Source organism: Hydra vulgaris, chromosome 08, assembly GCF_038396675.1.
Source record: "Hydra vulgaris chromosome 08, alternate assembly HydraT2T_AEP".
Lineage (NCBI taxonomy): Eukaryota > Metazoa > Cnidaria > Hydrozoa > Anthoathecata > Hydridae > Hydra > Hydra vulgaris.
Genome location: NC_088927.1, coordinates 55,877,840 through 55,901,675, shown reverse-complemented (window position 1 = coordinate 55,901,675; position 23,836 = coordinate 55,877,840). Strand labels below are relative to the sequence as shown.

The following is a 23,836-nucleotide window of genomic DNA, read 5'->3' as shown; positions in this document are numbered from 1 at the left end:
AAATTGCATTTCCTTGAAATGCAAACGAATCTTAGTCAGCAATCTCTTTCATGGTGTGGTATGTGGAAAACTAACTCAAAACAAGACCTCAAAAAAATAGATAAAACAATCTCTATCTGCCTTTCGCAGAGTATATACTCTGAACCCATTAAAAGGGACATTTTGGAATTACCTGATAATAAGGGTTAATAAGTAAGTGCCACCAAGGATTTTTCCGCGAAAGGAACTTTGACTCTTATGCTCAGGGAACAAGCAAAAATAAACAAATTACACATATAGACTTTAGAAAAAATAAATACATGCAAAGTTAAACGTAGGCAATTCCATGGAAACTCCAAATGCAAAAATGATAAAAATTTACACTCTTCACCTCTTTATCTTCAGCAGCAAAGCTAGAACTGTGTGTAAAGTACTAAGAAACATTTATGAAAAACTTCTACCTTCGAAACCATTTAATTCGGTACATGCCCTTTTCCTGATAAACATAGATGACCTACCAAAAAAAAAATTTATTGCAAAATATATAACAACCCTAACACACATTACCATTAATGAGTTATGGAGATGTAGAAACTCCTAACTTAAAGAAAATCGTAATATTCCTGCCAAAAAATAAGAAAATCATAATATTCCTGCAAAAAATATACTAAAAGAAATTAAATTCACCTGGAAACTCCAGTATAATAAATACTCTGGAAAAAATAGTATAGAAAAATCTCTAAATTTTTCCAATAGACAGTGCAATAAGCAACTGCAACTTTAAATTTTATTATAGATTAATTTTTTTTATTATATAGAACGCATGCGCTCTACATTAAGTTATATTTTAAATGAACAGCTAATTTAAACAAGTACTATTAACTCTTTTTGAAACTAAAGTATTATATATTTTAAAACCTTTACATTCAATATTGAGTTTGATACAAAATCTTTACCAGTTGTTTTTTTATTTTATGTAATAATTTTAATAACTAATTAAAAAATTAACTTTTGTCAATACAACTTTAAAGTTTCTTGCTATATAAGGAAGCCTTTTAAAATATATTATTAGTTACCCGTGAACGTAAACTCTCCCAGACTATTTTTTTATTTTGAGCCTTAAACAATCTATATAGCGTTTTATATAACTCCCTTTATATATTTAAGCTACCCGTCTTGTAATATTGTTTATGAAACCCCTCAATTTATGGAACCCGTAGAATATTCATTTATTATATATGGTATTTCTTAAAGACAAAACTTGTAAATATATTGCAGAAAACCACCATGTCTTTGTAAAGTACCCAACGTGTAAATTCTTTTTATAACATAAATGTATATATATTGTTAAATTAAAAAAAAAAAAACTCGCTCTAGGCCTAATGGCAAAAATCGCTTCTCGGCCTAATGGATATGATCAATTGTAGTATCTGTTCTTATTTCGGCTCCGGACCATCTCTATCAATTGGTTACGGTGTAGTAAGAAAACAGAAACAGCAAAAGATCAAAACCGATAGATTCTTTTTACGTCCGGAAATCTATGAGCGTTCCGTCCACTACGGACGTTAAATGGAGATAAACCATGCCGCTTGACCTCGGCTAAGCGGCAATACTAAAACCTTAAGTGGGCCAAACTCTCGGCTCCCAAAATAATACCGCCTTCTAGGGCCCTGTGTAGGGCCCTGGTTTCACCTGCAGGTGTCTCTAGAGAGTTTATATAGTTTTTGCTATACTGCTAAAGATGTATATAACTCAATAATTGAAGATGGATGTACAAACCGGATACCAGATTGAATCAGAGCATTATTGTTTGGAAATTTGATACCCTATTGTTAATATTTGTTCTATTGATTGAGGCAAAAATAGATTTTTGTGTATCCCAAATAAAGCCTAGATGATTAAGTTTTTCATTTGGTATTATTTGATGGTCGTCTTATGTTCATAAGACGGGGGGGTTGGTGGTGCGGGGGGTTGGTGGTGCGGGGGATTGGTGCGGCGCGGAGCCCCCCTGCGTTAGCCGCAGCAGGGGGTGCGCCAGTGCTGCGCCTGGACTGGGGGGAGTGGGTGATCCTCTTTTAGAGGAGAAGAAAACCAAAGAGGTAGGTAGTTAATAATGCATATATAGGAAAATTTTGAAAAATTTTAATTATTTGATCTTCTTAAAGAAGAAGAGTAAGCTAATGGAAAAGTATTTGGCTCATGACCAGAATATAAGGGTTCGATTCCTTTCTCTTTATTTTTAAATTAAATATTTAAATTATAAAAATAGAATAATCAATAAGAACAATGTTAATAATATTGTTAAAATCTTTTCATAAATGATTAAACTTAAAATGAACTGAAACATCTTAGTAATTACAAAATAGTATTATGAATGTAAAGGCGATTGAAATCGTAATTTTTTCTTTGAATTTATAAAATGATTATATCTATAGAACTAGTATTGTGAAGGAAATTAATAAATAATTCATATTAAAAAATGAAAATCATTTACCTTTTGTATAATGGGCTTATAAAATATTAATTAGCAAGCTACATGGCTAAATAATTTATAGAGTTAATTATTCCCGAAACTTAACGATCTAATTGTGAATAATTTATAGAATGAAAAAATAAATGATAAATATTTTTGGATAATTTGCAATTGGCAGTGAAAAACTAATCGAGTTAAGAGATAGCTGGTTTTTCATGAAATTTATATAAGTAATTTTTTTTTAAAAGAATTTTTCACTGTCTTAAGAAAAAAATTTTAAAGTTGAAATAATAGTTAAGATGCTATTTAAAATTGTAAGACGAAGAGACCCTATAGAGCTTTACTATAAACTTTTTTTTTTAAAATAATAAAAAATTATTAAAATTAGAAAGTTTGGTAGTTTAGTTGGGGCGACTGTTTTTTAAAAATAACAAAAATATGCAATATAATAAATTTATTTATTGTATAATTAAACAATTTAACAATTGCTATAGTAGGCTATAATGACCCGTTATTATAACAAACAATAAGTAACGATTATTTAATAAAAGCTACCTTAGGGATAACAGGATAATTTTGTTTTAGAGTCCTTATCAAAAACAAAGTTTGTCACCTCTATGTTGAATTAAGATATCCTAATAATGCAGTAGTTATTGACGGTAGGTCTGTTCGACCTTACATGATTTGAGTTCATTCCGTCGCAAGACAGGAAGGTTTCTATCTACAATTATAAAATTACTTAAACGTTTAGTACGAAAGGAATAAAGTTTCTTCTAGTTAATTAAAAAAACTAATAAAAAGATTTTGAAAGAATCTAAAAATTTAAAGTAATTATTTAATAAAGAGGGTCGATTAAGTAGATCAAATAGTCTTCAAAATTATTGGTATTGGTTCAAATTCAATACCCTCTGTTTATGAAAAATTTAATATTTTTAATAAGTTTTTTCACTTGTTTATTATTTAATAATTTTATTTATAAAGATATTCCTGAAACAAACCAACTTTCTTTTTAGGAAAGTGCTTCATCTTGTAGTAATAATTTAATATTTTTTCATGATGATACTATGTTTTATATGGTGATTATTCTTGTATTGGTAGCATGATTATTATTTTCTGTAATTGTTAACAAAAATTATAACAAATTTTTATTAGAAAATAATTTTATTGAAATTGTGTGAACATTAATACCTGCTATTATATTAATTATTATAGCTATACCTTCTATATTTCTATTAAATTCTATTGATGAAAATGTTGAACCTTCTTTAACTGTAAAAAGTAGATGCTATTCCAGGTCGTTTGAATCAATTAAATTTTATTATTAATAGACCTGGTAAATTTTTTGGTCAATGTTCAGAATTATGTGGTTTTAATCATACTTTTATGCCTATTTCTATTTATTCTGTTTCTCTAGAAAAAATTATAAATTGATCGATTAACAAAACTTAAAATGTCTCAACTAGACTTATCCTTATATTTCAATCACTATCTTGTTTTATTATTATTATTATTTTTATTAATAATTTTATTAAGTTTAAGATTCTATAATTTTTTTTTAATTTTTAATATAAGAAATAATTTTATTTCAAATAATTTAGAATCAAGTAAAAATAATTTTAAACAATTTTCACATACACACAAGAGCAGTATATCGCAAAACGCCTAAAAACGGAACACCCTACTATACAAGAATACTAGTTGCCATGATGGATCAATTAATTAAACCAATACCAAGATCTTTAAGACTATGTGGATTTAACGTCAGGATAATCCATGCCGGTCAAAACAAAGGAGAGAACCAAAAACCAAAAGAAAGTTTTATAGAAGTGACCAAAGAACCTAGAAAAAAAGTAACGGAAACTAATGACCAGAAACATCGGAAGAAATACCTAAACCAACAGTTAAATTTTCTAAAACACAAGAATCAGAAGCCCCTATGGTGATATGCCAAAACTCTCTCGAAAACCAAATTATAAACAACGATACCAATAACATAAATAAAACAAAACCAAAGACACCTGAAATAAATTCTCAAACACAAGAAACAGAAGCTCACATGGAAGAAAGCCAAAGTTTTAACAATAATAATTTTGAAAACAAAATCGAACCTCACAACAACAACATCGTAAATGAAGCAAACATAACGTTAAAAGAAAAAGTAGAAGAACCAGAAAAAATAATCGAACTTCCCTCAGAATATCTTTGCTTAGATTATACTGGGAGGCATATTTACAACTTTAATTTATTCTACGGTTTCGATAAAACAAAGTGCTCGGAAGATAAACTATTAATATTTAAGGCATACAAAAAAGCAGAATATGATCAGAGAAAACTCGAAAGACTAAAAAGAATAAAAAGAAACAAAGCAAATAAGATACCCATCGGACAATCAAGGGATTATATTAAAAGCAATACACAAATCCAAAAAAGTTCTTCATACAAACATGATGACTGGACTTAAAACTAATACAAAAAACAAAAGTAATACTTTAGAAATTAAAATTATAAAAATTATATTAGAAAATAAAAAATATTGAAAAATTTTTAAAAAATTCAAAAATTAATAAAATACAAATAAATAAAAAATACAGTATCCATAAACTTTAAACTAAGATAAAAAGCAAAGGTATAACATTAAAAATTAAAACTGCAAAAATTAACAAAAATTTTTTTAATAAAATTTAATAAAATAAAATAAAAAAGACAATGTTGATGTAATAATTACTGGCAGCGCTCAGCTAGCTTTTAAGGAAATTCTAAATAGTCTTTAAATTAGTCTTCCTTGTGGTTTTTTTGCTGTTTATTGTTTTATTAAAGATTATTTTTATTACGTCTATTTTGATTGAGTGGATTTTTTATTAAATGGCTAAAAGTGATGCTGGCGCTCTTGCGTCTGGTAACACGGCTGTACATTAGGGTGCATCAAATGCCCCGTACTTTTAAAAATTGATCTGTCTCTATTCTTAAAACTTTCAATTGGTTCTCACAAAGCACTCTGTTAAATTTTTTCAAAATTGAATTTAGAGGGGCCACCTCAAGTCTGAAACTTGCAATGAGACCCTAAACAGAAAAAAAAAAAGTTTTTCAAATGTATGTCATGTTGGGTCTCAAAACAAGCAAAATTTTATAAAAATTACAAAAATAAATATCATTTTTTGTTAAAAATGACTTACAAAAAATTTTTGACAAAAACCATTAAAAAAATTTTATTTTATAATTTTTTGTTAAAAAATAATAATTTTTATGTAATAAAATTTAAAATAATAATTCTTGTGTAAAATTTTTATTATTTTTGAAATTTATATAAAATTTCGCTTCTTTTGAGATCCAACATGACATACATTTGAAAAACTTTTTTTTCTTCTGTTTAGGGTATCGTTGCAAGTTTCAGACTTGAGGTGGCCCCTCTAAATCTCATTCAATTTTGAAAAAATTTAACAGAGTGTTTTGTGAGAACCAATTGAAAGTTTTAAGAATAGGGACAGATCGATTTTTGAAAGTACGGGGCATTTGATGCACCCTACTGTACATACGAAAAGCAATCTCGGTATTTTCAACACGAAGTTCGAGATCGATAATTCAAACATGCTTGTTTGTCGGTATGGAGATCTAAACTGTTCCGCTAATGATTTTCTTTCTAGCTTGGCTGAAAAAAAGCAACTAAGTAATGTTTGGGGAGTGACTAGACACTACTCCAACAAGCTTTTTGAGTTTGCGGTTGCAAACAACTCCTCTTTGACATCTTTTCTAGAAACAGAAATAGAAATTAAAGGCATTTATATAAAATTTCAGCAAAAATATGTACGAAAGGTCCACGCCCTGGTTCAGAACATTCCAATAGGTACCCTTAGGAATGGCTGCCAAAGCGCTATCATTCTGCTTGGCAAACACCTAGCTGCAGGACGAAGTGAGTTTGATTCGTTCTATCTACAGAAATGCAAGATCCACGAAGAAGACATTTTCACTGGTAACGTGATAGCTATTATCAAGAACTGGCACAACTCCACTCTAAATCTGTTATCCCGTTATCAAAACGTTGACGGTCTTAACTTAAGATATAAACATCCTGGCCAGGCCAAACCCAACCCTAAATTAACAAACCAAACCGTTCCACCCACCAATCCATTACAACCTACAACACCGCAGATCAACAGAGAAATTTTAGAAACCAAATTTAACAACGTCAGTGTCGAGATCGATGTTGGCACTAATTCTGGAAAGGAAATCATCAACGAGAAAGAAAATAGTTTAAAAACCGAAAAGGCACAATCCACCCAACCAACGAGAAAACGTTTGGGGCAGTTGGAATGTCGAACCCCCAAAAAACTCATAAACACCACGGATTTAAAAGTAGCCATGTCTTTAGAGGAAGTTTTTTTTTCAGAAGAAAATGAGGAAATGTCGAATGAAGACGAAATTGATTTGCTAGTAATAGATGAACATTACAATAGCCAAATTGGTGCGGAAAAGATATTGTAAGATTTTTTCTCTTTCTTATTTTTTCCTTTATCTTATTTTTTTAGCTTTGTTCTCAAACTAGGCTATTATTTCGAATTGATTTGTTCTAAACTCTAATTTCTTTTTCTTTCTACAAAAATTATTTTTTTCCGTTCTATTTTTAACTTCATCAATTATGCATGTCACGTTTTTGAAAAAGCGCTTAAGCTGTCGTAATTCGTATTGTTGTAGTTCGCGCTTTTTTGTGGAATGTTATGGTCCAGTGCGTCCTATTGTTCGTATTACGTCAGTTCAAACGAAGACTCTTTCGTGTTTTTTATGTCGGGTTGTAAAATTATTATATTCATGTTTAAGGCACACGAGTTTTCAAACTAGGAAACTTGATCCTCTTCATCATGGCTATTAATATTTTAATGTGCAACATAAACGGTCTAAACGACCAAGACAAACGCGATAATTTTTTTGGGTTTCTCAAAAAGTCCACCTTCGATCTTATGCTCCTTCAGGAAACAAAATCCGGACTGTTAAACAGTGGAGTGACAAATGGACTGGCGATTCTATTTGGAACTCTGGTCCGATTCATAACTGTTGTGGGATGGCAGTTCTCTCTAAATCCAATGTTTCTTTAAACAAAGTAAAAAGGGACAAAAACAGAAGAATATTAAATTTCATGATAAAAATTAACGAACACGAAATGCAGGTGCTGAACATTTACGCGCCTAATGTGCCGAGAGATAGGCGCCTCTTTTTTGGCGATCTTGAAGACTTCTCGCAGGACGCAGGACTACCCGTCCTAATGGCGGGGGATTTCAACATGGTCGAAAGCCTGCCTCTTGACACAGAAAGCTCAAACAACGCTAACTATCACACCTTCGGCATTGCTGAACTCGGGGTCTTCCAATGTAAGTATAACCTAGTTGATGTTTTTCGTAACAAATTTCCCAACAAAAGAGAATTCATATGGCCCAATCAGACGGTTAAATGTAGACTCGACAGAATCTACTGCCCTCATAAAGTCGCCAAAAAAACAACATACAACAAAATTCTCACCAACCCTTTTTCTGACCACGAGTTTGTGTCAACAACTGTCAGTTTTAGTAAAACCAGGAGAGGACCAGGATACTGGAAATTAAATTGCTGGCTTGTGGAAATAGAAGTGCATAGGCAGAAAATTAAACTCTTAATTCAAGATTGGCAAACTAAAAAACGGTCCTATACGTCAGTTTTAAAATAATGGGACGACTGCAAACTTTTTGTTAGAGCTGAATTACAACACATATCGATACAGGAAAGTGCGAAAAATAAAGAAAACATCAAAGGAATGAAAACGAAATCCAACGTGAGCGACAAAACACAAACCCGAATTTAGATAGCATCAAAGAAAAACGCCATGCTCTTTTCTTGCTCCAGTTTCCCGGAGCGTTTATTCGCACCAAACAAAAACTAATCGAAGAAGGAGAAAAACAATCAAAATTTTTGTGTAATTTAGAAATTCAACAGCGGAACAAGTCAATCACCGAAATTCGCAAGAATGACGGCACATTGACAAGTAAACCTGGTAAAATACTAAACTCCCGTGTTTCATATTATAAAAACATTTTCACCAAAACAAGTTTATGCAAAGACAGCCATAACAATGTCTTGTCACACATCACTAAACGTTTAAGTGATGATGAAAATCAATTTTTAAATACCCGCCTAACTGGCGTGGAACTGAAAGAAGCCCTTTATAAATTTGAAAACGGAAAATCTCCGGGCTATAACGAACTTCCAGCTGAATTTTATAAAACCTTTTAGCACACTTTAGAAAAAGATTTTGAAGAACTTGCCTACGAAATACTTTTCGTAGAAAAAAACACCAGCCACTCTATGGAAAAATCAATTATTCACTGATTCCCAAACAAGGAGTTCTTACCGAATGTAAAAACTGGAGGCCCATATTCTTAATTGGCGCTGATTACAAAATAATCACGAAAGCGCTGGCCCTAAGACCTGCAAAAGTAATGGGGAAAATTATAGAACCAAATCAAACTTGCGGATTCCCAGGTAGAACAATATTCTCAAATTAACATTTAGTGCGTGATCTTATAGATTACGCGCAATTTAAAAATCTACCTAGTTTCATTTTGTCAATAGATCAAGAAAAGACGTTTGATAAAGTCGATCGTACGTTTCTGCTTCAGATTCTCCGAAAATTTAATCTCGGAGAAAACTTTGTATCTTTTGTCAACACCTTATATTCAGAAGTTTCGACATCTGTTCTGAATAACGGTTTCCTGTCAGTGACCTTTCCTACGGAAACAGGAGTTAGACAGTGCGACCCCCTCTCTCTCTCTTGCTGAATGTTTTTGTCGCTGAAGCTCTCGCTTTGATGATCAGAGCAGACAGCAGAATAGAGAGTTTCCCGTTACCAGGTACACCTAAACCCCTCAAAATACAGCAGTACGCAGACGATTCGAACTTTTTTGCCAGAGACGTAATATCAGTCCGTTTTTTTTTTTTTTCGAAAAAATAAAACTGTTTAAAAAAGTAAATGGCTCAGTGATCAATGCCTCAAAAACCAAGGGTCTCGCCCTTGGGGGTTCTGATCCTAAAATGTACCCGGAATTGAACGACATAGAGTGGAACATCAACACCGGTTTCAAAATATTAGGTGTTACTTTTTACACCAGACTGAGCGATACTACCAATTTCAACTGGTTAGTAACTCTAAACAAAATAGAAAAAAAACTCAAGTTTCTTGGACTACGTACTTTGTCACTTAAGGAAAAGACTATGTTGATAAATACCTTAGCAATCTCAAAAGCGTGGTTTCTGGCAAATGTGCAGCCCGTTCCCAAATGGGCAATACAACGTCTGCATTGAGCCACTTTCGAAAACCTGTGGCAAAAGACCAATTACAATCCGGTCAAGAGAGAGACTGGATTGTAATTGGTCTTTTTTTACCCGTCAAAAGCGGGGGTCTTGGAATTTTATCACCGAAGGAGTCTTGCACTTTGCCTCAAAACACTCTTTCAACTGAAAGAGTGTTTTGAGGCAAACTGAAAGAATGCGAAGAGGAAAAAGCTCACGATTATTACTACTTTTCAAAGTATTGGTTGGCAAGTTCACTTATAAAATTTACGAAGCAAAACCAAAGCTGAAACTATTTAAAGCAGAAAAATTTTCCAAAACACTGGGACAACAAAACCTCTCAGTACTACAAAACAGCAATTGAAATATTAGGTAAAAACGGGTCCCTTTTTAATATCCCCCTAAAAACAACAAGAAATTTTTACTTAGAAGTGGCAAAAGACAAAAAGACAGTCGTGCCAGCAGAACTTCTCTGGAACGGTACAACAATAACAACAATGCTGTGGACCCAAATTTGGAAAAAAAACTTCATCTCCCACGCATGCGGACCGACTCAAAACATCCTCTTTCGTTTTTTATGCAACAGTTTACCTTCTGCGGTCTTGCTAGCCAAAAGCACAAGGCAGCAGATCGTCAAAAATAACAAATGCAAAACTTGTGGTAAAATTGAGGACAACATGCATATCTTTGCCTACTGTCCTCCTTCTGTTGAAATTTGGGAGTATTTTAAACATGTATATAACTCCTTGACATCCCGAAACAACTTTTCTCCGATAATTTTGATTTTCTCGATTGAAACAGCAAATTTATCGGAGAAAAACCCCACTTCGCAGCTGCTGTTGACAATCACTTAAACCATGATGAGTGCAATATGGAACAGTAGATGCCACCACATGTTTAGTAACAAAAAAACTGACCCAATGGCAGTGATCAGGGTAATAATTAGGAACATCAGGAATATTATTACCTTAAAATATAATTATCATGTCCGTAGAAACACCGCGGACATTTTCTGTGTGTTTTTTTGTATTAAAAATGTTTCTGTCAAGTAGAGAATGGAAGTCTGAAACTAAACATATGAGGTAAAATAAAACAACGGCTCGTTGTATGTTTAGTAAAGATTTCCTTCCCTCTTGCAATTTTTTTTATGTTATACAACAAAATTATTATTATTATATATGATTAGCAAATCACTGCCAGCCCTTATTTTATGAAATATTATTTTAACACATAAGTTTTTATCTATTGTGTTCGTAACGTAATGTTTATGTAAAAGTCCTTTAATTCTTTACAATTTGTTTTGGATATAAATCCTTCTTTTACCTTTTGAATCTTTCTTTAGCCTATTTTATAATTTCTCCTTTTTTTTAACCTAATTTAAACTCTCGGTTTTTTTTCCGCACAACGGCAAAAAAATAAAAAACAAAAAACACAAAAAAATATAAAATCAAAAAACAAAAAAAAATTAAAAATAAAAGATAAAAAAAATATATAGTATAATAAATAAATATTAAAAAATGTATATATTTACGAATATTTATAAAAACTTTATATTGTAAAACTACTATATTAAAAAACCTTAGTTAATGTAATTTTGAAGAAAAAATTGTAAATAATTATTATTTTGTAATAAAAGAAAAAAAAAAAAAAAAGACAATGTTGATAAATACATTAGCAATGTCAATGTCAAAAGGTTTCTGGCAAAGGTGTTGCCCATTCCTATATGGGTGATAAAACGTCTGTATAGTACTATTTTTGACAAATTTGGCAAAATACCAATTTCTATCCGATCAGGAGAAAAACACTTTTGCGGACAGAATGCGGACCCACGATTGTTACCTATTATAACCAAACCCACGATTATTACCTTTCAAAGTATTGGTTGGCAAGTTCACTTATAAAATTTACAAAGCAAAACCAAATCTGGAATTTTTTAAGGCAAATTAATTTTCAAAACCCTGGGACAACAAAACGTCAGTACTACAAAACAACAATTAAAATCTTAGGCAAAAACGGGTCTTGTCTGTCCCAATTTAACAAGAGTTTAACATCCCCTAAAGTCAACAAATATTTTTTAATTAGAAGTAGCAAAAACCAAAAAGCCAGTCGTGTCAGCAGAACACAAATACCCTTATTTGTTTTTAAAGAACAGTCTACCTTCCGCTAGCCAAAGCATAAGGCAACAGATCGTTAAAAATAACATGCAAAACTTGTGGTAAAGTTAAAAATAACATATGCAAAACTTGTGGTAAAATTGACGACAACATTCACATCTTTTTTATTCTGTCCTCTTTTTGTTGAAATATGGGAGTATTTTAAACATGTATATAACTTTTTAACATCCCAAAACAATTTTTATCCGATAAATTCGATTTTCTCGATTGAAACAGCTTAAAGCTTTTTTTATTTTTCGTTCATTTATTGCCATCTTAATTATACAAATACTGCTTGGCACAAATAAAATAAGTACAAATGAAAATAAACTAAAATATATTTAATAAACAAAAGCATGCAATCAATCAGAATCATTTCCAATGTGGATTGTTATCCACACTCCCAAGCGTTATTTGTTAATTCAAATATAATGAATGTTTATCAATAAAATGTCTTTCAAGTCCTTATGTTTATGTTCAAAATTAATAAAAATATATATCCTAAAATATTTTACCCATTATTCAAAATAAATCGGAATATATATTAAACCAGATTTTCAAATAACAGTTAGATAAAACTCAAAAGTTATTTTGCGACAACTGAATTTTTAATTTTTACTAGTGGGCCGAAATTATGGAATAAAATATTAATTAATGAACTTATAACAACTTCGACGCTTAATGAGTTTAAGAACAAATTGAAGCAAAAACTACTGATGAACGAGGTAGCGCTCAGTTTTTTCTAAAGTTTTAATGATTGCTATTGTTAAACTTAACCAACAACTTTACGTTTGTCATTACGTTTGGGCTTGACGATCTTAGAAAAGGATTGTGTCATGTTGCTTAAATTCTTCTTTTTTTTTTTTTTTTTTATAAAAAATTTATATAAAAAATTATGGTTAACAAGAATTATTCACATATTTCAAGGTCTATGCTGGTGTAAAAGGAAAGCCTCAGGATTATGCATGCTTTTTAGAAATATGGTTTCTTTGTACTAATTCTTTTTTTCTTTTTTTTAAATTTTTCTTAATCAATACGAAAACAAAAAGTAGGAGGAAGGTTCAAAAAAATAAAAAATAAAAAAACATAAAAAATACAAAAAGCACAAAAAAATATAAAATTAAAATTAAAAAAATATTAGAAAAATTTAAAATAAAAAATTATAAATATACATATTATAAACAGTAAAACTTCTATATTGTAAATATTCTTTATTGTAAAACCTTTTTGTTATATTATCCTGAGACAATATAAAACTGTAAATGTTTATTAAAAAAAAAAGAAAAAAAAAAAAAAATGTAAGAGTACGAATACTTTAAGGACAGATGTCTCTCAGGTGGATACAGAATGTGTATCCGAAAACAATAAAGATATAAACGAAAACCAGTGGCATAAGAAAGCCAACCAAAACAACTGAATATAGATATAGAAAATTCGCAAATACCAATTGATTGTAGTATAACAGAAGGTGATATTATCGTTGTCGATAATAAAACAAATATAGTATATAATGACAATGCAATGGAAGAATCGCAACAGTTGAAAACTATCGAAAAAATTAAAACCACAATAAAAGACTCTGAAAAAAAACATAACATCATCAAAACTTTATCTGAAGAAAATAAACAAAGAAAAGAGAAAAAAACAAATAAAACACAACCACCAGATTTCAATTCAATAACCCAACTAACCCAAAAAATGCGATTGATGTTATTACAGATATTGAAAAAGTTAACCTTTTGATTGATACGAGTGAATTTAAACGAGTTCAACCAATTTGAACGAAACCAAGTGATTGATGCCAGTGAATTTGAATCGAATTCAAAACTATAAACAGCGATGAGATAACCATATGCAACAATAACTACTTAAACGAGTTTAAATTAGATGGCTGTAATAAAATGGAGTTAATAAGGTATGTGAAATTAAAAAAAGCTGAATATAAAGAACTAAAACTCGAAAAAAAGCGTTTAGCATATAAAAACGTGAAAAGGAAAGAAATAGACCAAGTGAATGGACAGTTATAAAGACATAAAAAAAGAAAAGAAGAAAAAAAAAAAAAAAAAAGATGATCAACTTAAAAAAGCAAAAACAAACATTAACTATCGCATCGATTATGGTATATTATGGTAACTATGGTAACGGGTGAGGAGAAATTAGTTACACAAAAATCAAAATAAAAGCAAAATTTTTTAAAATATAATTTTTTTAAGTTAATGCAATATTTATTTTATCAAAATTATTTTTTATAAACCGATAGCACTTCCTTGTGGGCTATTAATCTTATTTTTGTCTTGATACCCTTTATAAGCGATTTTAAAATGTTGCTTTAATTTTTTTCAAACACGCATTGATACGCTTAATCAATTGTTTTGAACTTTTGGTCTCCCATCCACCCTCATACACATTCTGAGCCAATACTCCCCAAAAGTCTTCAATTGGACCGGGTTGAAGGGACATCAGGAGGGTTCATATTGATCGGCACAAAATTGATGTTTTCATCCATCTTTGATATAAATGCTTGATTCTATTGCAGCCTATGTTGTTGACCTAGTGAGTGGTTTCGACATTCCACGCTCAGATTGTGCAATCCAAACAAGAATTTTTTTTTGGAAATTTTTTTTTTCCCGCAAAACGAACATTACCTAGACATTTGTCTTTGTTTTCCGTGTAATATCCAGCGTTTCTAGGCATTTCATCGCCGCCGAAACAAAAATATTCTTTGTCGTCTAAAATTAAAACACACTGTTTTTTATAGAGGTGATTTACGAGTTTTCGGCTTCTTTTTTGTGCCCTTAGACGCCGTCCATCATTGTATTTGGGTGTTTTTTCACGTATACGGTACTTAATGTTTATTTTGGCCAATTGTGTACAAATTGTCTTTTGATCGACGTTAAATTTACTTGCGAGTTTTCTTTGACTTACACCTTTTCGATTATTGGTCAACCTGCGAAGTTTTGATTTTTTTCTCGAGTCCACGATGATGGGCGTCCATATTTTTTTGTAAACACTGTCCTGTAAGGTGTCGATTGATATAACTATATGCTGTTTTGTGACAGATTCCTTTTTTAATATAATGGTTAACAACTTCAACTTTGGTAGCTTTTGGATTTTTTAACAAAATAATTTTTGACATTATATTGAAGAACTGCTCTTTCTTTGCCGTTAAACATTTTTTTTGAGTAATTTTTTTTTTTAATAAAACTAGAATATTTAAAAATACAAATTACATTCGAATGCTGAAATATAATATTATGGGTTTCAAGCAAAACTAAGTTAACTTTTGTGTAACTAATTTCACCTCGCCCGTTATATATGGTATGTATCCTGGTATAGTAGTAAAAATTAAAAGTACTGATTAAAAAAGTTACATAAACAATAAAGATTTTAAAACCACTAAAAAAAAAACAAAAAAAAAAACAAATAAAAAATATTTTACGAAAACAAAATAAAAAATATAAAGTTATATTGAAAAGTATTACAAAAAAACAACTTTTTAGCTTGCGCTCTCTAGTTTCGGTAAGGCAGCTATAAATAATCCCTTAAATGGGCTACAAATAGAGACTAAGCTTTTTGCTTAATTTGACAAAGATTTGATAAATTTAATAGCTTTATTATAATTAAATTGGTTTTGAGTTTCATTTGAAAAAGATTTTTAAGCTTTTAAATTTATAAAGTATAACCAAGCAAAACGAAATTGTAACTCTATTTAAAATATGGATTTTTTTAACGTTAAGTTATTTCTAAGCTTACACTTTTTAAGTTTAAAAAAAACATTGTTTTTTTTTTAACTTGTAACAGTACACAAAATATTAGTTAATAAATATATAATATTTAATAATAAAATAATAATATTTTTTTATTACAAAAAAAAAAAAAAAAAGTTTCAATATGAGAAGTTGCAACTAATTCATTAATTGCACTTTGCAATAAGCTGCTAAAGCTACCGGAAATTATGATGATCGTATTTCCCAGTAGCTTTTTCCGCGATTTTTCAATAATTTAAATGAATCCTATAATTTTCAATAATTCTAAATCCTAATTTATCATTTAGGATTCATTTAAAATTGCAAAAAATTTCAATCAAGAATGTTAAATTTTTGTTAAATATTTTTGACGGCTTAAACTTTTTTTTTTAAACATTTTTTTTATCTATTATTATTAAAACTTTTATAATAGTTTCTAAATTCATTTATCCATTATTTAGTTATTAATATTATTCAATAAAGTAAAAACTCTTTTTATTAAAATTTTATTATAACTATTATATAATTGTTTTGATAAAACAAAATTTACACATTTTTTTTTATTTTTGTAATGAAAATCAAATCTTTCTTTGACCGATTAGTAGACATTAACTGGACTATCTCATAGGAGATAGTCCAGTTGTTTAGTTTTATTTGTGCTTTTGAATCAGGTTTTATTCATGAAGTTATTCTAGCTCTCACATTTTTATCAGACAAGTTTTTCGTTAATTAACTCTATACCGTTCTGTCTTTCCTCAACATTCTCTGAGCAAAGCATGGACTCAGAGAAAGCGTACCAAGCTCAACGTCGAACTATTGACATAACAAGTGCAACTACTTCACTTGATTGATGTTTTAAAAAGTTTAGCTGGTAAAGAATGTGTCTCAGTTCTTCAGTAAACCTGTGTGCAACTTAAATTTTAAACATTTATATAATTTTTCAGCCATGTACTTTCCCACAACAAACTCAATTATTAATTTAAGGTTTTTTAGATTTTCATGGTTTGAGACCCAAACTCTGAAGCTCTGTTGGCAGTTGTCAACCATCCGGAATGATTAACCCATTTTTAAGTAAAGCCAAGTCTGCAGGTATATTTTCACTTCTAGTGGCAGAGACTAGTTTAAACTAATCAGAGAATAAATTTTTGATTAACTCATCCTTTAGAGTAATAAGAGGATTTCTAAAATCAGTTTTTTTAAAGGATGGGTTAATTTATATCATTTAATAATTTTCCAATACTGCCTCTCCATTTGTTGCTGCGTAGAGTCTCTCCATTAAGAGTTGGTATCAGATGACGCAGACAAAGTTCATTTGTATGGAGTTCGCAAACCAGCCAGTTTAGCTTTCTTTTTAATTTTACATCCAGTCAATGCATTCCTCTACTTAACCTGTGTTTACACTAGTAGAATCACCTTTTATTGCTTTTATTGGCACCATTATATTTTAAAAGTTCATATATATTCTTAGCAATTACTTCAGCGTGTTTTGTATATTTTTAAACTTTGTGTGAAATGGGAAAGATATCAACCACCGGGCTCTTGACATACTGTATAATGTTCTTTTTTGATTGTCACAAGATAATATTTAGTGGAACTTTCAAGTATTAAATGAACTTTTGCATTATCAATTCTGCCGTCAAAAAAACAACACAATCAATAATGCTAGTTCTGCATTGAGTGTCAAACTCTACGAAAAGAGGCTGCATACCTTTTCTGAGCTTGCTTGACTTTGTCGTGACCAATAACTAACTTGGTATCGTCTTCTTTTATAATTCCTGCATCCATACAAGCTGCCGTTGCAATTACAGCTGTTTCCCATAAGCCAGTACCATGCCGTATTCTTGCGAAAGCTATGCTAGAAAAACTTTCATAGTTCCTTTGTCCTCTTAAACTTTCCTGAACTTCATTTTGTCAACACATTTGATTGAGCTTTGTATTACTGTTTGTTATGCAACACTCGTTACTAAGTAGTTTCGTAATAAATGTTTCACTAAATTCAAATTCAAACTTTTCTTCTGACTTCAATTTATTTTTTCTTTAGACGCTTTTTTTTAACTGTAGATAAAATAATTGAACTTTCATTAAAACTTGTAAAATACTTAAAGTCCAAGTAGTTTTAATAATGTATTTTTTATCTGTTATGTCTTAACATAGGTAAAATAAAAATGGTCGTATGTCAAATTTGTTTGAACGTAATTACATTTTGTTAGTTTTACGTCGAAGCTGGAAGATATTTGTAATATAACTAAAAGTAATATTACAAAGGAGTTTAATTAACTTTGATTTATTAACTAATAATTAATTAAAAACATAACTATTTATAAAAATCTTTGAAGTCTGCTAATCCGATTTGATGTATACCGGTAGATCCTATTTTAGCTAAAAACTAACTCTTTCTTAGGAACCTTTTTTCTTTTCTCACGTGCAATTCCCTTTACAAGTAATAATTTGGCAATCACCATTCAGTATATCAAATAATTTGTCAAGTTTTTCTTAAATTTCTTTATCCTTGAAGCTTCCTTTTACCCTAGCAACCAGGTTGGCTGCATTCCGATCATCCACCAATCTAGCAGTAATTTTATATTACTGTTGTTCGATATGTGTTACAGGATATAGAAATAAAGCAATTGCATGGATTCATTTACGAATAAACTTTCAGTAAACATCATTCATTAATTATTTTATCAGATAAATTCTATTGTTTTTGTTTTTTTCTTATTCGTTTTTATTGTTTCTTTCCATACCATATCAAAGAAGATCTCTTAGCGTTGGTAACTCCGATACCAGAAAATCTGTTCCATATTCTATATACTCAGAAAGCTTTGACCCACTCCTTTTTCTAGTTCTTGATGATGTATTGACTCTGTCATGATTAAATAGCAAATTTTCAAACCTTTTGCGTAACACCAATTGCATACCAATTTGATGTAAGAAGTTTTTACTGAAAGTTTAAAAGGAAAGCTGCTAATTGAAAATAAAAGTATACGTGGTTATTTTTTGCGAAAAGCTTATAACTTTTTAATGACTATTGAACCAGTGTAGAATCAAAAGTTTTTTGTGTCTTTTTGCAACAAAAATAATGTTGATGGCGGATGAAACTTTGGATGAGCACTGCCTTCTCAAAACTTATTTTAAATATAATAAAAAAAAAATTACATATTTATATTATATCTATAAAAACAACGAGTTCTTTTTAATTTAATAATGAAAAATGTTTTGTGTTAAAAAACCAAAGAATTTCCTTGTAATTTAATTAGTGTTTTCTAACATATTTTGAATAAGTTAATAATTTTATTAAAACATTACTTAAATAATATGTTAAAATCTTTCCACAACGGGTATTTAAAAATCCCTGGATCTCCGGAGTATGTAAATGTAATGCCGAAATTCCGGGATTAAAAATATAGCATGTGATTACTAACCCTACTTTTGCGTAAATGTTTTTTTTAATAATTTTTTTTTTTGACATAAAAAAATAATATAAAAACTATTAGTTTGACAATTTATAAGTTGACAACTTTTTATAGTTTTGGTATTACATATCACACATTGAATTCAAAATAAATGGGTGTAAACATTTTCTTGCGTTTAAAAATGCGTGGACGCAAAGCAATATCTGTGGTTTAGTTCAAAGCTAATAACGAAAAATTTGGCATACATATGCAGTTTTAAAACATATTATATTAAATATTTTATTTTTACTTTTGGTTTTAGTTTTAATAAATAAGTTGTACACAAGTTTTCTTTATATCAGGTTTTTGTTAAAACTTAAAAAAAAATTATGACACACCCTACTCCACAGCACCTTTCTGTCTTATTCAATTTTTTCTGTATTAACTTTTGGATCATAACTTTTTTCAGATCATCCGCAGGACATGACACAAGTTTACGCAATAAATTCTCCCATTGCTTTGATATTTTTAGAATTTTTAGCTTTTTAAAAAATCCTTTCCATTGTTATAGTGCATAATATCTTTACATATGTTGTGTTTATTATAACTATAAAACTTAAAAAGTGTTTTATTTTGTATTTGAAAAAATTGAAAAGAAATTAAAAGAAATTGTAGGATTCGAACCAAAGCTTTTTTGTCCAGAAGTTCTGCAAGCAAACCACTCGGCTACGCTAGTTCAGCGTAGTTAAGGAAAGATCCAAAGAAAATTATTATGCTTATATTATTATTCTTCACTACAAACCAAAGAGACCGCCAGGTTTTATCTCGTGGCACTCATATTAAATCTTTTGAAAATAACAGTATTTGTCCTGTAGCTTTTGAAAAGTAAGTTTTTAAAATCTGGACAAAGTGCTAAAGATCAAAAACTGGGTAAAAGGGTAAGCCTGAGGGGGTCTTTGGACCAATTATAAAATTAAAAGTCGTTTTTTTTAAATATTATTAAATTTGTGTTTGTAATTAATCTGTTACATCAAATTGTTTAAATTTTTTAATAGGCAAATTGTACTCTGAAAAAAAATCAGCACAAATGTTTTTACTTAACTTCATATACAAATAACATTTACAACAGCATAGTTTTAAATATCTGTAACAGTACGTTCATATCAATACATGTATACACCTATGATTAATATATGAATTTATATACATCTATTTAAATACTTAAATAAATGTACATTCAGATATGAATATACATATATTTCTATGTATGCATAAAAATATATACTTGCATATTTATAAATCATGTATATATGTTTATATATCATTTACATGTATATATGTGAACACACACACTTATACACTTATATTTGTGGATTGATAAAAGAAGCGAAAATCAAAAAATCGCTTCAACTAAAAGTATCTCTTCTACTTCTTTTAAAAAGCCACAGAATAGGGCAGAAGTTATATAAAAGCTGAAACATTTCTTTTTAGTAATTTATTGAAATGACTATAAAGAGATTATGGAAATAAATTGTTATGCGCAAAAAATAATATGAAAACTTTGATTTTAACATTTTCACTGCTTAAGGAAAGATAAAATATGAGGTTTTTAGCCATTTATTGAATATTTCAATGGTGTAAACAAGGAGACTTTTTACTTTCGAATAAAAGAGACAATGTAAATACTTAATACATTTGTTTCAAATGTTGATACTTTGGTTGAAAAAAGATTTAAAAAATATAAAAAAATTTTAAAATAAAGTTTTACTTTTTAAAAGATGTATTACAGTAATAGTCAAAAATAAGCGGAAAACACAAAAAAATTTTCTCAGCGAGAAAAATAAGTTGTGGGCGGTTATACTCGGTGGTTGATTGTATTCGTCAATTTTCGTTTGATTTAGTGAGCATGGATTATTTACCCAGAAACTGATTTTCTTGAAAACCTTTACTAAACAAGTTTTCGATAACTCGGGGTGATGAGGTACAACAGCAAAACCTTTTATTGATGGTAATTTTTGAGTTTTCTTTTAACATTGAGGCTTGATGGTTGTGCCGGTTGGGATTGTTGAGGCTGATTCAGGGTTTGCTCTAGCTGGGGCGGGGGGTGAAATTTCATTAACAATATTTTTTATGATTTTTGATTTTGAGTCATTAGCAATAGCCTCTCCATTGTTCTTGATGTTGACAAAGATTGATCTTTGGTGAGCAGCTGATTCTTGTGTGTTAAATGGCTTAGCGTATTTAAGGCGTCAACGGATGACAAAACAACATGGCGAGTCGAGCAGCTTTAATTTTGCGAGTTCATCATTTTGCTCTTTCTTTTTGCAATTCAGTTTGTTAAATTCGGATTGTTCTGCCTCCGTTTGGTCTTTTCTTGCAAACACATCTTTGTACTCTGGTGTGATCCCAGCAAACACACTAACGTCTATTAAACGTCAAATCAACGTTCGGACAAAACGTTCAGATTTGGTCAATAATCAGTTCAGAATGAAATCCAGATTAACGTTAAGAACAAACATCCGTAAAACGTCTATATTCAAACGTATTTTAGACGTCTATTACAGGATTATTATACATATATAAAGCGTTTATATTTTGTCTAATTAATGTTTAAATCTAGTCTAATTAACGTATTTAAAGCGTTTATATTTAGTCTAAGTAAACGTTTATTAAACTTTTAGATCTTGTCAAATAGTTTCTTTGATTTTGTTAATGTAATTTCAGTTTATTTAAGTATCAAATCTTATGTAAATTAAATTTACGTTATAACTTTTTAACTTTATATAAGTAGTAAGTGCTATATAGGTCATGAAGTTTATAAACAAGATATATTATAAAACTGATGAAATTTATAAATAAGATATGTAACTAAATTAAGCTAAATTGCATCTAAAACAAAAAAATGAATATTAAGTTATTAAACCTCTTGATTATTGGAAAGATAAATACCTACACAATCATACTAGCGTTTACAAAATGAATTTAATTTGTTTATAAAACTTACAAAAAAGTTCTTGCAGCAGGACTTTCATAACTTTAACCGTATCAATGTCGCCATTATTAGTTTCTAAAACATCGGTGTCCATTGATTTGTTGGCATTTAGGAAGGTAGATTGTTTCGATAAGAGCTTTTTAACTTCCATGAATTAAAATGGCGCACGCGAAACTCGTTTATTATTTATTTATCAGTCGTTTTGCTTTCAAATGTTGTAAGGAAGTGAATCTTGAAAACGCGTTTAAGTCTAATTTAATTATTTGGCCTATAAAAAATACTTTTTTTAATTAGTTTTTTATTTCGTTTTAATTATGCCTATTAAAACCGCGTGACTTGAGTTGTTATGTGAGTCTTCTGACTGATGGCTTTATTACTAATCATAAGATAATAAACGTTTATTAAACGTCAATCAAACATTTTTAAAATAACGACTTATATTATTCAATATTGTAAACGTTTGATCGAAGTTTAATAAACGTATATATTTAAAGATTTAAAACGTAGATTTTAAATCTATAAATGTTTACGTTTAGTTATGGTCGATTAAAGGTTTACAATATTGACTTATGTAAGTCGATGTTCTAAACGTTAGATCGACGTTTAGTACACGTATATTTAAAAAAGTTTGAAATATATATTTCAAATCATACGTCGATTCTTAGTCAATAATAAGTCGCTAAACGTTTTATCCATTTTTCGACTGATTTCGTCTGTATTGTATTGACCAATTCTGTATTGTATTGACCAATTCTGACCAAGTTTTGACCAATTCTGAACCAATCTGTGTTTACTGGGATGTGACTGTGATGACTGGCTTTCGATAAGACCGAGGCATGCGATTCAGAGTCTTTAACTGTGACATGCATGAGTTTGATTTTCCTGAGTTGGGTTTTTTAAAATTAAAACCTCTGACATAATAACTGAGGTGTCGATACCAACAGCTCTTAAGAAATTCTTAGCTGCCTGTTTATTTTCGTCATATTTGTCTGAGACCTCTAGTCCCACCACTATAACACTTGATTCTTTTTTCTGTCTTTATTTCTGCTCATCTGCTACTTTATTTAGAAATAGATTCTGATTATTTTTACTTTCATTAGATTTGCGGTTGAAGTGATGAGAATGATACCGGTTAAGGATTTTTTTTGGTTTGCAAAGAGATTTTTGTGAGGTTTTATTTCCTGCTTCTAAGGTCAAGACTTTGTTTTCTAGAATTTCAATGCGTGCTTTTACAGATAGAAATTCTGCAAATATTTTATATTCTAGTTGCTCTGTTTTACCGGGTCCTGTGCTTGAGAATTCTTCAAGTTCATATAGACTAGTGATGAGCGTTGTATTGGCTTGACCAGTTTTATTTTCGTGGACATAATTGACAGCTGTAAAAAAATAATAATAAAGCATATATACACATATATCTAAATACATATATACAAATTTGTATGTGTATATATAAAAATTGTATAGACTTCTTTCGTATATATAATTAAATGCATTAAAATAAAATAATGATTATAAATTTTCCGTAAATATAATTATTAATTAACAAATAAATTTTGAATTTTGTCAAAAAAATATAAAAATAAAATAAATAAAAGAGAAAAATGAGAGAAAAAAAAGGCCAAAATTTTATTCTTCAAAGTTATTTGAATAGCACAAAGAGATTATAAAATATCAGGTGCGTGCTGTTGTTCGCGGTAAGTTTAAAACTACAAGAGAAGAAAGTTGAACTGAAAGATTTAGTAAAACTCTTTAAAATTGAAAAAGATAAAAAAAACTTTTAAAACTCTGTA

The 23,836-nt window shown here is 29.7% G+C and overlaps 1 long non-coding RNA gene across 1 annotated transcript; it reads right to left on the bottom strand.

The window, feature by feature from the left end:
- Positions 1-267: 267 nt before the first annotated feature.
- Positions 268-22,393, bottom strand: LOC136084382 (uncharacterized). Its single transcript, XR_010640528.1, has 2 exons — positions 22,059-22,393; positions 268-493 (listed from the first exon to the last, which is right to left on the bottom strand). It is a non-coding gene; the product is annotated as an uncharacterized LOC136084382 (long non-coding RNA).
- Between the last annotated feature and the right edge of the window lie 1,443 nt (positions 22,394-23,836).